Here is a 19,304-nt window from a genome sequence, read left to right as displayed (position 1 = left end):
CACACCCCCATGTCTTCTCTGAACGGGGTCTTCCCTGAACGGGCCTGGCCTTTCGGTAGGGAGGCGAGGCCTCCACTTGAGGGCTGGCCCCTGATTGCTCTGGCATTTCAGTGACGCTATGCCCCAGACCGAGGGAAAACTCTAGAAAAACTCCCCACCAAACTCCTCTTCTGCAGAGTTGAGGGGACGGGAAGTCTGTAACTTTCCTGCAAACGTTATTCTGCCCCTGCCAGGTGGGCTGAGATGGCAAAGGTTGACGACAAAGGTCCTGGGAGTCCCCACAGCTGCGGGGGAGGGTAACTGGCACCCCCCCACCCAATGGGGAATAGCAGCAAAGCTTCACACAGTCCCCAGGGGCGGCCTCTGCCGCTGCGCGCAGGTCCCACCGGAGCCACATGAAAACCACAGAAAGACAAGCTGGAGTCACCGGCGCCCTCGGTGGAAAGGACACCCTGTGGTGTCTCCCCCTCCCTCCCTGCACAGCCAAGAAAAGACAGGGCCTGTGCACCCCAGCAGCAGAACACAGTCCCCAAGATCCCCACAGGCTGGGAAGTCAGAGATCAGAGGAGAGGTCGCCGCAGGGTTATGACTCTGGGGAGTCCCTGGGGGGGACCAGGGGCTCCCTGTGGTGCTGGGCGTGCTCTTGGGGAGACTCATTGACACGCATGGTGATGACACGGGTGTAGACATGCAAAGAAGACCTGAGCGTAAGACAGGATTTGTGTCTTTCATGGTATGTCAGCTTTACCCCATTTTTAAAGACTTTCAAAAATGTTATTCTGGGCACATGCTTTGAACAGACTATAACCCCACACCAGAAGGAGGACCTTGGATGTGGAGCTGGCAAGCTGGGGCTGCCCGGGGCTATCGTCTCCCTGCGGCTTCCTCTCCGAGAGGCTCCCGGGAGCAAAGCCGAGTCGGCAAGGCCGTCTGCCCGCTGAGCAGGTGTTGGCTGCCTGGGTGGCACTTCCTGTGCTGAGGCTCGGGGCTCTGAGCCCTCATGGCACACAAGGTCTTAAGGACAGTGACCACACAGCCCAGTTGGCCGGGGAGGTGGCCTTAGGAGGGAGAGCCAGAGGCCACAGAGTGTGCTCCAAGGTACACAGGGCCCTCCGTCTGGGACTGTAAGAACAAAGAAGGGTCTAGGGCAAGGCGACAGGGACAACCCCAGCAGAGAAGCTGAGGGAGGGGTGGAGACAGCGCGAGAAGACCGGAGACCACATGTTGGGTGGTGCTGGGGGGACTATGGTAAAGGGGGGCCTGGCGTGAAGACCCCCTGCCCAGCCCTGTGGGGGTCCTAGCAACCCCAGAAGCCCTGCTAAGACCCTGGCACGGGCCCCACTTCCCTGAGACTCAGCTTCCCCATCTTTAAAGTGAAGCCTGGCGCCTGCCTCCGAGTGCAGTGAAAATTCAATTACAGAAGCCACAGAGGCGCTCAGCACAGCGCCCAGCGCAGGGCCGGGACCCAGAGTGGACTCTGCCGTGGGACTGCCTCAAAGAAATCTTAGCAAACACAGGAAGCCAGCCCACCCTGCAGCCATGGGGCCAGGAAGCCCGCCCTTTACCAAGTATTTGGGTATTTTTTTCTCTGTGCTAACAGCCCAGACGGAGCCACAGCCTCAACCTCTGTGTGCTGATAACACCAAGCTGGGGCGCCGGGGCCATGCAGGGGACGGTGCCGGCCTGAGGCTGCAGCCTGGGTCTGGATGCCTTTCTAATTCAGGGCCTCCTCGGGGCCTGGCTCCATAAATGGTCAAATGCAGCCTGACGGCACAGCCTCCTATCAGCTCTGGGCTCCATACTGCCACACAGCCCACATGCCCCGTTCCCCAGGAGACGCCCGCAGGTGGGCAGCGTCACTCCCACCCGCCAAGCACACACTGTCCCCGTCTCATGTCCTGAGGAGCCGGAAGCAGCTGCTTCCTCCCAGCCTGAAAGCTGCACCTCAGGCTGCACTCGGCTCCCCGAACCCGCCCTCCACTGCCCTGCAGTTCACCAAGGGAGCTACCCTTCCCATATAAAAATTTCACCTCCATTTCCTTGTAAAGAAGAAACGTTTCTGACATCAAGGAAGATTCTAATTTGAAAAGCAAGTGATTCATCTCCCGGTGCCACACGGCAGACACAGGTGTTACCAGCCTGGGTGGGGCGCCCGAGCTGGGGGCCTGGGGTCCTCTGGGAGGGGCAAGAAGGCAGTGATGCTGGCCCCCACCTCTGCCCATCCCATCTGCTTCCACACACCGCCCTGCCATAGCTGCTTGCAGCCACTTCTCTGTCGGTTTCCCCATCTTTTGGTTTGGTGATAATCAGAGTTCCCATCCGGGGACGCCACCCTCTGTGTGATGGGAAGGAGAGGAGACCCTGTGTCTAAGTCCTCTTGGGGGAAAAGCAAAGATGCTGGGACCAGCCCCCAGCCCCACCTGTCAGGAGGTCTCCAGTCCCAGCGAGGAGGCCCCACATGTGGCTAGGATGCCCCAGACCCCAGAGACTGAAGGAAGTGGAAAGGAGGGCCCCCAGTCCTAACTAAGGGCTCAGACCCCCCCAATGCACATCCAGGCACGTCCCCACCCCCCAGGCCTGGTTCTAGGTCTGCCCACTCTAAGAAGGCCCCCAGCAAGGACGCAGTCAGAGGGGCTATGTCCCAGGCTGGGCTCACGATCAGTCCTGCTGCCCCGGGGGTAGATCCGGCCCCTGGCCCACGTGCTGTGGAGCCTTCAGAGTGTCTGTGAGGCCCCTTCCTTGGAGGGCAGCTGCTGAGGGGCTGCTGCGGGACTGGGGAGCCTCCCGGCAGCAAACGCGTAGCTGGGACACTGATACGGGGACGAGATCCTGGCTTTGAAGAAAGCCCTTTCCACCCTGTCCACGTGGGGGTCTCCCGGTGCCCCCGAGCCAGCGGCCCACTCCTGCAGGCTCCGGAGGGCCCCCCTGCCTGCATCTGGTCTCGCATTTCCTCTGTGACCTCCAAGCTCCCCCAGGGAACCCTGTGCAGGCAGTGGGCAGCATCTGGCACGCGGGAGGCGCCGTTTCTTCCACACTCGCGTGTCCTCAGCCCAGATCTTCTGGTGAAGTTTCCCCAGCAAGTGGCTTCCCCTGCCCCCTCCACCCTGCCAACGTGGTTCCTGGGCCCCCGCCCTTCCCTTCTCGGCCTCTGCTCCTGGGTCTGGGGTGTGCATCCAGCCATCCACGCTCAGGGAGGCCACCTCCTCCCTCACTTGCAACCACCACAAAGCCACCCGGGACCTTGTTCTACCCTTTCCAAAAGTCCTCAGGACCTGCCTGCCTACGGAGCTCCCCAAACGCCCTGTGAGCTCTCCCGGGCCCCTCCTCTCCTGGCTAATAATGTCCCACACGGTGCTGCCTGCCTGGCCCCAAAAGGAAAGGGCCCCGGAGTGAGTTCTGAACACAAACTCACTGAAAGTGGTCCCCTGCTCCCCCCGCCAAGTCTGCCCCTCCTCGGACCCTCCCCTTGGGCAGGGAAACCTGCCCGGGCCTGACCTTTTCTTCCTGAAACAGCCTCAGGCTGGGAGGAGAGGGATCCACCCTTGGCGGTTGAAGCATTCAGCAGGAATCAGCCCTCGGGGACGGAGACCCTGCGACCAGCCCTGCCTCACAGGCGCCGGTCCTGGGCAGGCTCCCTTGCTCAGGCCGTGCTGCTCCCAAGCCAGGATGAGCAGCTAGCAGTGGGCCCTCCAACACACAGAGTGCCACGTGGAGGACTGGGGCACCCCAGGGAACAGCAGACACTGCATGTCCTCCGGGAGCCCCGGCCCTGGGAGACGGAGTGCAGTGGTTCCAGCTCTGACCTCATGAGCCCAAGCTCCACTACACACTGGGTCCTGACCTGACCTGGGTCCCGGCGGCTCTCTGGCCAGGCCTCTCCTGGTGTCTCCCACCCCTGAGGCCGGCACCCAGCATCCAGGCCCCCCGTACAGCCATCCCCTCTTCAGGAATCTGGGTCATGGCTGCAGGAAAGGGGCTACCCAGAGCAGGAAGTGGAGGGAGGGGCTGCAAAAGCTGGAGAGAATCCACAAGACACTATTTAGCCACCTGCCCTCGATTCTAACTCTCAGTGACAAGACTCTTTGCTTGGCCAAACTTTATGAGGCTCTTGAACCTTCTAGACCACTTGCACACTTCCCTGCAAAATCCAGTTTTAGCAAGAACACTGCTAAGTGACTTCAGCCTGAACTGCCCCACCCCACATCTGATCATCCTCATCAGAACCACGTGCTCATCCTCCGGCACCCAGGTGATGACTGATCACCCCGCCTCCCCTCAGCCAGAATCCTGTGAGGCCAGTTTAGCCAGAATCCGCCCCCCCCTGCTGTTTCTTCTTAGTGATGTTCCATCCACGGACCCCACTCTGCTCCTGGGCCATCAACTCCCATTCGCTGGGGCTGTATTCAGAGTGGAGCCCAGTCTCTCTCCACCACCGCGAAATCCCACTGCCCTGGTCCCAGCACCCACCGCACTGGTCCTGAGTAGTCAGTCCCCTTCCGGTCTTTAGCGAAGGTCATTGAATAAATTTCCTTTCACGGCAGGCACACCCTTAAATGCAGACACGTGTGTCCTGGGAGGATTACGAACGCTCCCCCGGCCCTGCGCATCAGGGGTCCCAGGAGACCCACCCAGACCAAGCCCCTCTCAGGGTGGGAAGAGTATGGGGCAAGAAGAGGAGGCTCGGCCCAGGACGCTGGCCGCGGGCTGGCTCGTGCAGGGGGTGAGCGCTTAAGACAGCCTCATCTTCCACTCCAAGTGTGGTCTCCATCTTGTTGGTCACTTTATGAAAGTCAAGCCTATTGACTCAGTCAGGGTCCTGGCAGGAAAGAGGCCAGGGCACAGACAGAGATAGGGATGGCTCCAGGGGTGTGTGGCCCCAGGCTGTGCGGGGGGTCCTGGAGCACCTCCACCCCAGCCTGAAGAACATCCAGGCGGAGCAGGAGGAGAGCTGGGCTGTGTAGGGGTTGGGGGACACGGCCAGCCCACAACCCCAATTCCCCTCCATCTGCCTGCAGTTGGAGGAGGCAACCTCTGCTAAACCTGGCCCGAGGCAGGGGCCAGGGCTCTGTCTACTGGGGCCACAGGGAGAGTGGAGAGGGTGCCGGAGCTCCCAGGACAAGGGGAGGGGCCACCCCAACCCCGTCAAGCACGTCGAGGAGGAAGAGGAGGAGCTCACACCGCCCCAGCGTCAGCCCCACGCCTGCACCAGCCTCACACGCCTGCACCAGCCTCACACGAGCTTGGGGGCGTTTGAGGGTCAATGTCTGCCCTACAGATGTGAGCACGCATGTGTGTGTGCAGGACCTTCGACCGCAGCCTCCCATGCACCCCTGGAAAGGTGCTTTGCCTCTCTCCCTCACTCACCACGTGCAGGGCAGTGGGTACCAACACGCACGTGCACCCCGCATCTCTCTGCTTCTGCAGCCCTGACTGACCAAGGCCCCCCAGGCGGGCTCCAGCCCTCCAGGCACCTCCCCAAGCCATGGTGCCCGCCACAGGGTCTGGCCTCAGGGCTCCTCCAGGGCGGGCCAAGTCCCCGGGCTCCTCCCCTGCCCACAGGGGGCGAGGGGCACAGCACTGACTGGCCCCTGGACCACTCGTCTGAACTCTGAATCCTCCTAGACGGTGATCCCAGCCGGGCAGTTAGCTTGAGCAAGCTGAGTACTTACAGGACGTCACCAAACACAAGGTCCGAGCCCACATTCCAAGACCTCAGCGCTGCTGACGACGTTCTCCTGAGTCCATGAACCTCTTGATGGTTCTCATGGCCTCCTCCTGTGGATGGGGCAGGGCCGGCAGGTTCGGCACCTGCACGCACACCTGGCTCGACTCCTCGTGCCCGCCCTGCAGACCCTCAGGCCTCTCCCTCTTTCCTGCCCACCCCTCTGGAGACGGGTCCTCTGGTCCTGGCCTCCCCTGTGGAAGAATGAGGGTAGCGAGGGGCTGGGTCAGCAGCATGGCAGTGGGGGAGCCCACGGCCTCCACAGAGGGAGCCACCCAGCCTCCTGAAGGAAGTGGCTGGGCAGCGCTGGCACCATGCCACATCCCTGCCAGGGCAATGGGGCCAGCGTGGCCATCCCATCCAGTGGTCCCCGTCTGGCTGAGAGTCCCCAGAAGGCAGCACCCTCTTACTGGGAAGTCAGGCAGGGCTCTATGCAGGCGCTGACACTCACAGGGCTCCCACAGGCCTGTGTGGACCCCCAAGAGCCAGGAGGCCGCCTGCTGACGGTCCCTCTTAGGGTCTGGATCGTGGGCAGTTCAGCACGGCATGGAGTGCTTCCAGGCTGTGGTGTCCTCATGTTGCCGAGGCCTGAGCTCCCTGGAGGAAAAGCACCACCTTCCAAGCCGTGGGGCGGAACACTGGTGAGGCTCAAAGCCCTGGAGGGGACGGCCCCCAGACAGAGGCATGGACAGTGATCTTACAAACATAAGAGTAGTCTGAAAACCTTATACTTTAGTTAGAGATAGGGCGTTAGAATATTTCCTTTTTAAGACACAGACCCCCTGAGAAGATATATAAAGGAATTGGGCTGGGTGTGGTGGCTCACGCCTATTATCCCAGCACTTTGGGAGGCTGAGGCGGGTGAACCCAGGAGTTTGAGACCAGCTTGGGCAACACTGCGAGACTCTGTCTCTACAAAAAATTTTAAAAAGCAAAAAACCCCAAAATTAGTCGGGTGTGGTGGCATACCTTAGTCCCAGCTACCCAGGAGGCTGATGGGGGAGCATTGCTTGAGCCTGGGAGGTCAAGGCTGCAGTGAGCTGAGATGGTGCCACTGCATTCCAGCCTGCGTGACAGAGGAGACCCTGTCTCAAAAAAAAAAAAAAAGGACTTGGGAGAAGCCCCACTGGGTCTCACAGCCAGGCTCTCCTGGGCTTTGTGGTTTTCACACTGTGGGATGCACCAGGACCAGGTGTGGGCAGCCATGGGTGTGAGGGTCTCCCACGGGCCGGTGACCACATGTGGCTTCGGGAGGGGGGTCCCCACAGGCCTGTGACCATGTGTAGCTTCTGGGGGGGCTCCAGTTTATTTTTTGCAACTATAACCAGCCTGATTTCCCAGGGTCTCCCTACAGGTGCGGGGCAGGGGGAGAGACTCCAGAGGGGGCTGCGGAGTCACCGGGAAACGCAGGCGAGGGAGTCCCGGGCCGGAGGCGGTGGCCGCTCCTCATGGGGTCAGGGGCCTCCTTTGGCCACCATTGCCTTAGCAGTGCCGAGTTCTTTCTGGGGCAATCACCACTGTTGGTTTCATCTCCCAGCACTGCCCACTGGCCGCAGCGCCTCCTGCCCCCACGCTGCACCCCTTTCAGCGGTCATTTCCTTCCCTGGGGTGGAGGCAAGTGTAGAGCCAGCTCTTAGAGAGAGGCCAGCCACCTGCAGAGTGGAAACCCTCCTGGGCCCCCTTGCCCTCCCCCAGTCCTAACCTATCCCTTCCCCCATGAGCCTGTGCCCCTGCCAGCAAGGGCATCCATCCCACACTCTGGGCCTGGCTGTCTCACACCCCACACTCTGGGCTGATCTTCAAAGGGAAGCTGCTGTTTAAATATTTAATTGTCCTTGGACTGCCTGGACTTTCATTAAGACCCTGAATCAAAAGAGGGGAAAAAAGGCATTTTAAAGATGGCTGAAGGCCGGGTGCAGTGGCTCACACCTGTAATCCCAGCACTTTGGGAGGCTGAGGTGGGCAGATCACAAGGTCAGGAGTTCAAGATCAGCCTGGCCAACATGGTGAAACCCCGTCTCTACTAAAAATATAAAAATTAGCCAGGTGTAGTGGTGGACACCTGTAATCCCAGCTACTTGGGAGGCTGAGCAGGAGAATCACTTGAACCCGGGAGGCGGAGGGTGCAGTGAGCCGAGATCACGCCACTGAACTCCAGCCCAGCCAACAGAGTGAGACTCTGTCTCCAAAAAAAAAAAAAAAAAAAAGAAAGAAAAGAAAAGAAAAAAAAGATGGCTGAAGCCTTGAAACACTGGGTTAGTGATGCTTGTGTTCTTAGCCCTGCAGGGCTACGGGACTTCCACCTCCAGCTCCGCCTCACACTGCTCCTGGGGGTTCCCTGTGCTCTGGAGGCAGGGCTGTGCGCGGCAGGGTGGGGCACCAGCCGGGCCTGAGACCCCACCTGCACTCCAGGACCTGCTGACCCCACTAGGCCTTCGGTTCTGCCTTGCCCAATGGCCGACTGAACAGAGCCCCTGTGGGCCCTGCATGGCCACGCCTCCAGGAGGCTACTCCACGGTGAGGTCAGGGGGCGACTGCCATCCTCCCCATCTCTGGGAGGGACGCAGCTCCCAGCCCACATGCACCCGCCTTGGACGGGGAAGGAAGGGGTGCCCCCTTCAGTGTGTGAACCCCAGCACTTCCCTCTGTGGGGACCGCATGTTTTCTTACAAAAAGAACTTTGCTCTCCAGGGATATTTTGCTGAAACAGCTCGTAAGGGATGGCGCCTGGCTGGTGCCTCTGCCCGCTATGGGGAGCGGGAGACAATATAGGAAGCTCTGTACTCTCTGATCGATATATCGGTAAAATAAAAACTGCTCTAAAAATAGTCTTTTAACTTAAAGGAGGAGAATAATTAGGCCAAGGGCTTGGCCATTTTCTGAACAAATCTAGTTTTGTGGGTTCCCAGCTGCCTGAGTCCCCTCCCAGGGTAGGGGCAACCTGCCCTGGGCAGTCTGTGCCCGGGGCTCTCAGAGCCACCAGTGTGTCCAGGCTCTCCCCAGCTCTCCGACTCCTGAATGCACCCAGGGCAGCCTGCCAGGCCGGCAGTGGGCGGGTATTTGCTTGCATTTGCTTTGACAAATCACCACTCTTCGTGGAGGCTCCAGGAGCGTGATTTACTGGGCGTGTGATGACTACAGCTCCCGTAGCCAGGCCTGCCTGTCAACCAGTGCTTTTGGCTTTCACTGAGGGGTGGAATTCACTATGGGGCATTGCCAGCTGATCAGGACCCCAAGTCCTAAAGCAGAGCCACTGTATCCACTCCACCTGCCCATGGGAGCTCCGTGCCCAGCGGTGAGCCCAGAGGGACGACGACCTCCTGTAGAGGGGTCCCCACCAGTCCTAGCAGCCAAAGGTGCCCTAAGAGTGAAAGGACATACCAGATTGTCCTCCTGACAGGAGTGACCAGGGCAGGAGAGCTGCTATTTCTGGCCTACGGCCCATTTTTCAGAGTAAATTCATTTTCTAGGCAGATGCACACACTCTCTCACATACATTCCTACAACTCTTTTCTCCAGATCATTCCTTCAGCCAGCTTTTTCTCAGCCGGGATTCCAGAAAATAATAAAGCCTTGCAAAATGCTCTTGAGTGGCTGTCCTCGGTTCACCAAGGGTGGTGGGAGCCAGGCCCTTTCTAGGTACCGGGGGAAAGAAGGTAGTTTCGTGGGGTCTCCAGCATCAGCTCCACTCCTTCACTCCCTCCCAGATCACTAGTGCGAAGGGACATGCCAGGCCTCTCCTCTAGGACAAAAACTAGTGTTTCTCTTGGATTCACTGAAACAAGCTGGGCTGCCCCTTCTTACAGATGGGGCTTGGGGCCCGTGGAGGGGAAGGGCCTGCGAGGTCCTGTTGGTGATGACCAGGCCAGCCGAGAGCCCAGGGGAGTCCCTGTCCTCAGTCTGTGTCTTGATGTCCTCCCACCCGGTCACACAGGGACTCACTCTAGGTCGCAGGGCTGCAGCGGGTTGTATTCAACCCAGTGGCCCCCACACACTCCTTCAAGGACCAGCCTCCCATGCCCAGTTTCTGCCACTTCCTCTCTGGGCCTGTGCCCGGCAGCAGGACACCCCTTTCCACAGGCAGAGCAGCCCCGCACTCTAGTCCATTGAAAAGCCTGGTGAGATGCCAGGCCAGGCCGTGAGCGTGGAGCCTGGCGGTGTGTGTCAGGAGGAGGTGGTGGTGCTGACTCGAGAAGCCTGACTCACAAGGACTCCAGAGGGAGCAACTGACATGACGTGTCTCCTGATGGGAGGGTGGCCCAACTGTGAGGGCATCTCCACCACCTCACCATCATCGTCAGAGCCACAGGATTTGGGGGACAGAGGAACATGGTAGACAACACTACAGAGACGGCCAGCAGAATCCAGTGTCGGAAGTTCTACAGGACAAAGGACCAGGTTTCTTCGACAGATAAATGAGAATGATGGGGGAGGGGGACGGAAGCTCTCGGCATTCCAGAGGGACTTCAGAGTCACAGTGAGCCTTGGACTTTGTACTCAAACAAACCAACTCTGAAAAGACAGGAGACAACCAGGGAAATTTCAACACGGCTAGCAGATTATCACAAAGAATTCGTGGTTCATTTTTTAGGTGTGATAAGGGTAGTACAGTTATGTTTTTGTAAGAGTCCCTATTCTGTACAGCTACCCACTGAAGCATTTTTCTGCTGAAATAAGGTCAGGGGTTGCTTTAAAAGAATCCAGGGAGAGGAGGGGTGAGGGACAGTGGGCTGGAGGAGGGAAGAAGGGTTACAGGTCAGACGGGGCTGCCATGATACTGCTCCCTCTCAAGTTCTTGATGTTTGGAAAAAATGCATGATAAAAAGTTAAAGGTATATGGCCCAAAATTAACAATAATTACAAAACCAAGCCTGTCCTTACAGTGAGGCTAAACTCTTTCATGTCTTCTAACTCTAGCCCAGGGGTCAAAAACAAAAGGGAGGATCACAGGCCCCAGGGAGGTGCAGGAGGAAAATATTAATACTTGTTCTTCTTTCAAAATCTCATCTTTAAAAGTATTTAAGATGCCTATATTCTACAATCTATGTAATATTTCACCATTAGCTAGTCCATTTGACAAGCGTTAAAAAATCAATGTGTCAGGCTGGGCGTGGTGGCTCACGCCTGTAATCCCAGCACTTTGGGAGGCTGAGGCGGGCGGATCACCTGAGGTCAGGAGTTTGAAACCAGCCTGGTCAACATGGTGAAACCCCATCTCTGCTAAAAATACACCAATTAGCTGGGCGTGGTGGTGTGTGCCTGTAACTCCAGCTACTCAGGAGGCCGAGGCAGGAGAATCACTTGAACCCGGGAGGCAGAGATTGCAGTGAGCTGAGATCGCGCCACTGCACTCCAGCCCGCGTGACACAGTGAAACTCCATCTCAAAAAAAAAAAAAAAATCAATGTGTGTACATGTATCGGGAGTGTGCACTCAAACTCTTTTGATTGTTAAAGGATAGGTTTCACAAAAGCTTGGAGACCACACTTCTAGAACCCTGCCCTTGTAGGCCCAAAGCTACGCACCCTGGTGGACTTCCATAAGCTGTGACCACCAGCCACCACGACGGTATGCCCAGCCCACCCTGGTCCCAGCTAGCTCTGACCCCTGCCCTGCCGGCATCGCCCTGAGATTCTTCCGCAAATTACGGTCTTCTCAGACTCTTTGTTGCCCCTGGAGTCTCGGTGCTGGGTTCTCAACAGGCAGAACCACAGGGCTGCATTTCGGGTTGTCTCTGAAAAATGACCTGCCAATAGAAAGTTGGGGACAAAAGCCCTCCAACAGTATGTCCAAGTGACCCCCAAGAGAAGCCACAGTGGGGTGCTGGAGGATCCCCAACGAGGCACCCCTGACCTCCCTGCTATTACTTCCACCCACATCAGAGTCCTGAGGCCTCTTCTGATTTCCTACTTGGACGTGCCTGAAATGCCGCTTCCAAAACCCGCATTCCCATGGTTGGAGAGGCCACAAGGGAGGGCCCTTGTGGTATTTTTTCAGGACCCAAAACCACGAAGATGCCAAGAATCACAACTTTCACACAAAGGACACACTTTCTTTGATGGAATCTTCAGATCGCACATCACAAAGGCAGCACGCCATCATTCTTTGAAATGTCCCAAAACACGTAAAGAATGTTCCGCCGCAGATCCAGCTGGTTTCACGGGTGTGTGGCCTCCTCTTCCGAAGTCATTTCATTCTTCGGGGCCTTTAACACGCTCTGGCAGCAAGCGCGGAGAGGTGGAGAACAGGCAGCGTTTGTGCTGAGAGTGGGCTGAGAGTGCGGCCCTGCCCACTCTGGCCTGGGGCATCCCATCTCGGCCAGGTTCTGGGTTTTGCATTCTCATTTAATTCTTCCCAGGCAAGAGCACAAGGAAACAAGCAGAAGGAATTCAGAGAAACAGCTGCAGGCCCCAGCTCAAAGGCCAACACCAAAAGTGAACACCTCTGGGCGCTCTTGCCTTCAAGAAGGTGGGGAGGTTCAGAGAAGGCAGCATCCACCCCTCGCAGGGAACCTCAGTTCCCGGTCTGTGGTCCTGTGAAGGACGTCACGCTGGCAGATTGGAGCACACCCCTTCTTTTTAACCCCTCTGAAAGCTTCCTTGAATGTGCCAGTCCCGCCCGCTGGAGCAGGAAGGAAAACAGAAGGCCTAGGACACTAGAGGGGTCCCGAGCTTTCCAGAGCTCTGGCCACCAGCAGGTCTGACTGTTCAGGGCCAGACACACACCGACCACATCCTGACCTCAGGATGGCCCGCGGAAGTACCTGGCATTTCTTCTTAGCCAAATCCCTTCATTAAAAGACAGGTGAGGGTTCCAACACCGCACTCTTCATTCTCAAAACTCTTATTTCAGGGCTGAAGCCCAGATGTCCAGCCCGTGGGAAATCCCCTTAGCCTGAGCTTGGCACCCAGAAACTGGAGACTAAATGTGCAGGGACTGGGGTGTGAGTCCTTCCGCAGGGATGGGGATGGGGGCCACAGTCCACACACACCACACCACATACCTCACACACATCACACACCACACCACACCAACACCACACCACACATGCCCCGCACTCACCACATACAACACACACTACACACCACACACCACGCATCACACCATGTCACACACACACATCACATATCACACACACACCACATGCCATACCACCCACACACTACACACCCACATCACATCACACACCACAGGACACACATCACACACACCACACGCCTCACAACACACATCATACACCACACACTACACACCTCACACACACCATATACCACACATACTACACCATATATCACACACACAATCACACACCACACATCACACACCACACATATATACAACACACCTCATACTACACACACAAGGCACTACATATCTCACACACACCATATATCACACACATCACACACCACATACTTCACACTCATCGCATACCCACCACACACTACACACCACATACCTCACACACCTCACACACAGATATGCACTATATATCTCACACACAGCACACACCACACACACCCACATACCTCCCACACACACCATACACAATTACACACATCTCAACTCACATATATAGCATACACCACATACCTTACACCCCCACACACCACACACTACATAGCTCACATATACACAACACACACTTACCTCACACACACGCCACACACACTCCACATCCCTCACACACACAACACATACACACATCACACAGTATATATCACACATACACAATACATACCTCACATACACACCACATACCTCACACAACCATACACTACACACATACATCGCACACTACCTACTTCACACACATACTGCATACCTCACACATTTCACAAACACACCACACACCTCACACACCTTATACACAGTGCACACACACCACACCCCTCACACGTTTCCTTGCAGAGCCGTCTCCACGCACCCACACTGCTGTTCCCATGAGTCCCCACGAAGGCACACACTTCCAAGGCTGTCCACCCTGTTCCCGTGTGGCTCTGCGCTCCCCAAATTCACCCCATTTCCCCCGCAGCCCGGCCCCCACCCTCTGCCCCCCTGAGACCAGGGCCATCAGCACAGCCTCTGCTGCCACTGGCCTTGTCCCCTGAACCCGCCATGCACCCCCGCGTTGGCTGTGTCTTCCTCTCCCTCCACTGGACAGGATGGGGCTCCCCAACTCCTCACAGCTACCCCGGCCACCAACTTCTACTGGAGGCGTGTCTGCCTCCCCCGCGTCCCCCACCCCAGCTCCTCACAGCTACCCCGGCCACCAACTTCTACTGGAGGCGTGTCTACCCTCCCCCGCGTCCCCCACATTGCCTGGCACCCACCCTGCCACTCACTCACTGGCTCCTAGCCCACTTCTTGAAGTCGCTGCCCGCACAGTCCTGGAACTGGTTGTCACCTACCTGTCCCTCATGCTCGGTCCCCCTAGAGCCCGAGCCACCGCCCGCCTTCCTGCCTCCCCCAGGACTTGTGGGGAGACCGCAAGGGTGGGACAGACCCCAGAAGGCACGGCAGACGGGACGCGGGAAAGTGCTGGAGTGTGTGTGTGTGTGAGCCTGTGTGGTGTGTGGAGTGTGTGCGGTGTGTGTGTGCCTGTGTGGTATGTGTGTGTGGTGGGTGGTGAGGTGTGTTTGGTGTGGGTGGTGTGTGTGATCGGTGGTGTGTATGTACACAGTGTGCAGGGGGTGTGCTGGGTGTGTGTGTGGTGGGTGATGTGTGTGTGGTGTGAGATGTGTGTGTGGTGTGTGTCTGATGTGCAGTATGTGTGTGCTTGTGTGGTATGTTTGGTGGGTGGTGTGTGGGGTGTGTGTGGTATGTGTGTGTGGTGTGTGGGGTGTGTATGTGTGTGTGGTGTGTGGGTGTGTGTGGTATGTGTGGTGGGTGATGTGTATGATGTGTAGGGTTTGTGATGTGTGGGATGTGGGGTGTGTGTGGCATGTGATATGAGTGTGTGGGGTGTGGGGTGTGTGTGGTGGGTGATTGTGTGGTGTGTGGGGGCCGTGTTGGGTGTGTGTGTGGTGGGTGGTGTGTTTGTGGTGTGTGGGGTATGGTGTGTGGGTGGTTGGTGATGTAATGTGTGTGTGGTAGATGTGTGTGTGTGTGTGTGTGGTGGGTGATGTGTATGGTGTGTAGGGTGTGTGATGTGTGGGATGGGTGTGTGTGGCATGTGATATGGGTGTGTGGGGTGTGGGATGTGTGTGTGGTGGGTGATATGTGTGTGTGGTGTGTGGGGGCTGTGTTGGGTGTGTGTGTGGTGGGTGGTGTTTGTGGTGTGTGGGGTATGGTGTGTGGGTGGTTGGTGATGTGTGTGTGGTAGATGGTGTGTATGTGTGGTGGGTGATGTGTGTGTGGTGGGTGGTATGTGTTGTGCCTGTGTGGTGTGTGTGGTGTGTGGAGCGTGTGGTGGGTGGTGTATGTATGTAGTGTGTGGTGTGGTTTGTGTGTGGTGTGTGGTATGTGGGGTGTGGGGGGTGTGTGGTGTGGTTTGTGTGTGGTGGGTGGTGTGTGTGTGTGGTGGACGTGTGGTTTGTGTGTGGTGTGTGGTGTGTGCTGTGTGTGTGTGTGGTAGGTGGTGTGTGTGTGGTAGGTGGTGTGTGTGTGGTATGTGGGGTGTGGGGGTGTGTGGTGTGGTTTGTGTGTGGTGGGTGGTGTGTGTGTGTGGTGGAGTGTGTGGTTTGTGTGGTGTGTGTGGTAGGTGGTGTGTGTGTGGTAGGTGGTGTGTGTGTGGTAGGTGGTGTGTGTGGTGTATGTGTGGTGTGTGGAGTGTGTGGTGGGTGGTGTATGTATGCAGTGTGTGTGTGGTAGGTGGTGTGTGTGTGGTATGTGGGGTGTGGGGGTGTGTGGTGTGGTTTGTGTGTGGTGGGTGGTGTGTGTGTGTGGTGGAGAGTGTGGTTTGTGTGGTGTGTGGTATGTGGGGTGTGTGTGGTAGGTGGTGTGTGTGTGGTATGTGGGGTGTGGGGGTGTGTGGTGTGGTTTGTGTGTGGTGGGTGGTGTGTGTGTGGGTGGAGAGTGTGGTTTGTGTGGTGTGTGGTATGTGGGGTGTGTGTGGTAGGTGGTGTGTGTGTGGTATGTGGGGTGTGGGGGTGTGTGGTGTGGTTTGTGTGTGGTGGGTGGTGTGTGTGTGGGTGGAGAGTGTGGTTTGTGTGGTGTGTGGTATGTGGGGTGTGTGTGGTAGGTGGTGTGTGTGTGGTGTGTGTGTATGTGTACCATGTGTGCTCAGTAGGACCAGGAGGGGACAGGACCCCAACACGGAGCAGCACCTGCAGCAGGCAGAGGAGCCCTGACCTCCAGAGTCACTGAAGTCGGGAGAACTTTTTAGGGGTCCTCAGAAGGGCCCTCCTCACCCGGTGGGGCCGCCCACCCTGCAGGACCTCATCTGGTGCTGGTGGGCTTCGGGCTGGTGACAGGCTCCTGGGTCTGTCACCAGGCAGGGATGGGGATGCCTGGGGGCCAGGCATGGGATGTTCCAGGCAGCCTGTCCCCTAGAGGGTCTGTGCCTCCCACCCAGAGACATTTCTGGAACGGGGCCGCCAGGAGGGGCCGAGGAGAGTGCGGCCAAGCGCCCAGGCAGAAACTTTGGGCCCGGCAGGCGGCCTGTGATGCTAGCACCTGTGGCTTGAGGGGGTGGCGGACGCCTTGTGCCATCAGCCAAAGAGGAGGGGAAGGCAGGGGTGTCCCAGGGGTGGCGCTGCCTGGAGCCCATGGTCGGCCTGAGGACCTCTGCCTGGGTCTGGGCAGGACCCTCCTCCGCCCTGACCTGCGCGTGAACCCGTTCTGTTCTGAGCACAGGGCATGTGTGTGATGTGCAGGGACAGGGCCCGACCTGGGCAATGCCCACTCCCTTTCCTCCTCTGACTGCCACTCTCCACGTCTCACCCTGCCTCTCCCCACATGCCCTTCCCCACGGGGAATTGCCTGTTCCACCTATTTTCCCAGCGCCCCAGGCCCCGCAGTCATCCTGCCCACGCCAGCCTTCTAAATGAGCTAACCGTCCACACTGTGCCTTCCCCTCCCCACCCCTGACGGCAGCACCCCCTCCACGTGGACCTGAGTCCCACTGGCTGGAATCCATCTATTGCATAGTTATTACCACAGTCATGAAATATTCTGAAGATAATCACGCAGGGAAGGACTGTGTCACCCTCTAAAGACATGTGGCTGGTGTGGCGAAAAGGAGGGGCAGACACAGCAGCAGCTATCCCCAGCATGATGAGTTGGATCGGACCCCAAAAGCGGTGGGGAGCCATGGAGGATTCAGGCAGGTTGGAGGGGCGGTCGTCCTGCATGGAGTCTCCGAGCCCAGCGTCCTGTTTGCCTTTCTCTCTTACCTTCCAGCTCTGTCCATGGAGCCCCCTGCAGTGGGGCCAGTGAGCCTCCTGGCGGATCTGAGGGTCCAGAAAGCAGCAGCCACAAAGCACTGTGGGGCCAGAGACACTGCACCTGGGGCGGTGAAGCCCCCTCTCCCTGTTAGATCCTGGGGCCCCTGCGGGTCTCAGGCCATGGTCAGGACAGTTTGCAGTCAGCCAGGAAGCACGGGGCCAGCTGCCCAGCACCTCCTGCCACTTGCGTCCCTGACCCTTCCCATCCCGCCCCCGCTCCAACTCCATCTTTGATGCCTGGCTGCTGTCAGGGCTGCAGCCCCTGCTTCCCCTCTGCTCACACCCAGGCTGGAGAGCTTCCTCCCTTAGCCCTGGCACTGGCAGGAGGCTCAAACCACGGAAGGCCCTGTCCCACCTCAATTTTATGTTATTTCTATTTTTTTGAGACAGGGTCTTGCTCTGCCACCCCAGGCTGGAGTGCAGTGGTGCAATCTTAGCTCACTGAAGCCTTGACCTTCTGGGCTCAAGCGATCCTCCTCCTCAGCACTTCCCGCCTCCTCTCCCCGACCCACCCAGCCCCCTGGCACCCCTGTGGACCATGACCCCCTGAAGCCACAAACCCCGAGCTGAGCTAAACGTCCACCTGTACTGCTCGAGGTACGGGGCGCCCAGCACTCCAGAGCCCCGTTCCATTTCCACATCGCAAATCCTCGGGGCGCATTTCCTAGGAGATACAAGAAGTGCATCCACACGTCCCCAAGTCCTTTCGCTCAGGGAGTGCTGACTGGTGTCAGCCTTCCAGAAATGACTTTCTAAGCACTTCCATCCCACACAGACCTGCTTCCTGAAGCCCAGCCTCGTCTCTCTGTGCCTGTGTGTCATCCTTGCTGGCTCTTACACACCGCAAGGCAGGCTGTGTCTGCAGCCGCAGCCATCAGAGGCCTGGAGGTAGCAGAAGCAGCGCTGGTGTGCACTCAAAAGCTCCTTGCGGCTTGCTCCAGCCACTCACTTATCATCATATGGAGTAGAGGGTATGTGTGTGAGTGCGGTGTGTGTGAGTGCGGTGTGTGTGAGTGCGGTGTGTGAGTGCGGTGTGTGAGTGTGGTGTGAGTGCGGTGTGTGTGTGAGTGTGGTGTGAGTGCGGTGTGTGTGTGAGTGCAGTGTGTGTGAGTGCGGTATGTGTGTGAGTGCGGTGTGTGTGAGTGCAGTGTGTGTAAGTGTGGTGTGAGTACGGTGTGTGTGTGAGTGCGGTGTGTGAGTGCAGTGTGTGTGAGTGCGGTGTGTGAGTGCGGTGTGAGTGTGGTGTGTGTGTGGTGTGTGAGTGCGGCGTGTGTGTGAGTGCAGTGTGTGAGTGCAGTGTGTGTGTGTGTGGTGAGTGCAGTGTGAGTGCAGTGTTTGTGTGAGTGCGGTGTGTGTGTGAGTGTGGTGAGTGCGGTGTGTGAGTGCGGTGTGTGAATGCGGCGTGTGTGTGAGTGTGGTGAGTGCAGTGTGAGTGTGGTGTGTGAGTGTGGTGTGTGTGTGAGTGCGGCGTGTGTGTGTGGTGAGTGCGGTGTGTGAGTGCGGTGTGTGAGTGCGGCATGTGTGTGAGTGTGGCACGTGAGTGTGGTGCGTGAGGGCGGCGTGTGAGTGCAGTGTGTGAGTGCAGTGTGTGTGTGAGTGTGGTGTGAGTGCGGTGTGTGAGAGTGCGGTGTGTGTGTGAGTGCGGCGTGTGAGAGTGCGGTGTGTGTGAGTGCGGTGTGTGAGTGCGGTGTGTGTGAGTGCAGTGTGAGTGTGGCGTGTGAGTGCGGCGTGTGAGTGCGGCGTGTGTGAGTGCGGTGTTTGTGTGTGTGCGGTGTTTGTGTGTGAGTGCGGCATGTGTGAGTGTGGTGTGAGTGCAGTGTGTGAGTGCGGTGTGTGAGTACGGTGTGTGAGTACGGTGTGTGAGTGCAGTGTATGAGTGCGGTGTGTGAGTGCGGTGTGTGAGTGCAGTGTTTGTGTGTGAGTGCAGTGTTTGTGTGTGAGTGCGGCGTGTGTGTGTGGTGTGTGAGTGCGGTGTGTGAGTGCGGTGTGTGAGTGCAGCGTGTGAGTGCGTGTGTGTGAGTGCGGTGTGTGTGTGAGTGTGGTGTGTGAGTGCGGTGTGTGTGTGAGTGCGGTGTGTGAGTGCAGTGTGTGAGTGCGGCGTGTGAGTGCATGTGAGTGCGGTGTGTGAGTGCGGTGTGTGTGTGAGTGTGGTGTGTGAGTGTGGCGTGTGTGTGAATGTGGTGTGTGTGTGAGTAC

The sequence above is a fragment of the Macaca fascicularis genome, chromosome 3 (genome assembly GCF_037993035.2).
Source record: "Macaca fascicularis isolate 582-1 chromosome 3, T2T-MFA8v1.1".
Taxonomy (NCBI): domain Eukaryota; kingdom Metazoa; phylum Chordata; class Mammalia; order Primates; family Cercopithecidae; genus Macaca; species Macaca fascicularis.
The sequence above is the reverse complement of the archived record's forward strand: the minus strand, read 5'-3'. Positions refer to the sequence as shown.